The sequence below is a fragment of the Sinocyclocheilus anshuiensis genome, unplaced genomic scaffold (assembly GCF_001515605.1).
Source record: "Sinocyclocheilus anshuiensis isolate Anshui unplaced genomic scaffold, SAMN03320099.WGS_v1.1 C31519695, whole genome shotgun sequence".
NCBI lineage: Eukaryota > Metazoa > Chordata > Actinopteri > Cypriniformes > Cyprinidae > Sinocyclocheilus > Sinocyclocheilus anshuiensis.
In genome coordinates, this window is record NW_015597919.1 from 1 (window position 1) to 394 (window position 394).

The 394-nt window shown below is 39.6% G+C and overlaps 1 long non-coding RNA gene across 1 annotated transcript; it reads left to right on the top strand.

Annotated features, from left to right (window-relative positions):
* Positions 1-394, top strand: LOC107682076 (uncharacterized). Its single transcript, XR_001633350.1, has 3 exons — positions 1-41; positions 134-224; positions 328-394. It is a non-coding gene; the product is annotated as an uncharacterized LOC107682076 (long non-coding RNA).

Genomic DNA, 394 nt, shown 5'->3' on the forward strand with positions numbered 1-394 from the left:
CTTAGCTGAATGTCTGACATTTACCAGCATCAGTAACCCACGTAAATGGTCAACCACTCAAGTTTCAGTGACATTTTGTGGATTTGTTTGTTACTATCTGTGTACTGTTGCTTCTCTTTTGCTCTTTTTCTAGATGAGGGACATCCACAATTCAGAAAATCTCTCAAATCATGTTCCACAACACCTCAACAGCAGAAGTTTCAAACCATCAAACTCAGTCTAAGGTGAGTGATGGAAGACAGCTATTTTAACCAACTATTTTGTCCCATTCGATTAAATTTGAAATGTTGACTAAAAATTGACGACATCTTTTCACCACATTCCCAGAGTCTGCGCTTGCGACCGCTCGCACTCCGCTCATGTTTGTGGCTGAATGCAAATGATCATAATTGAT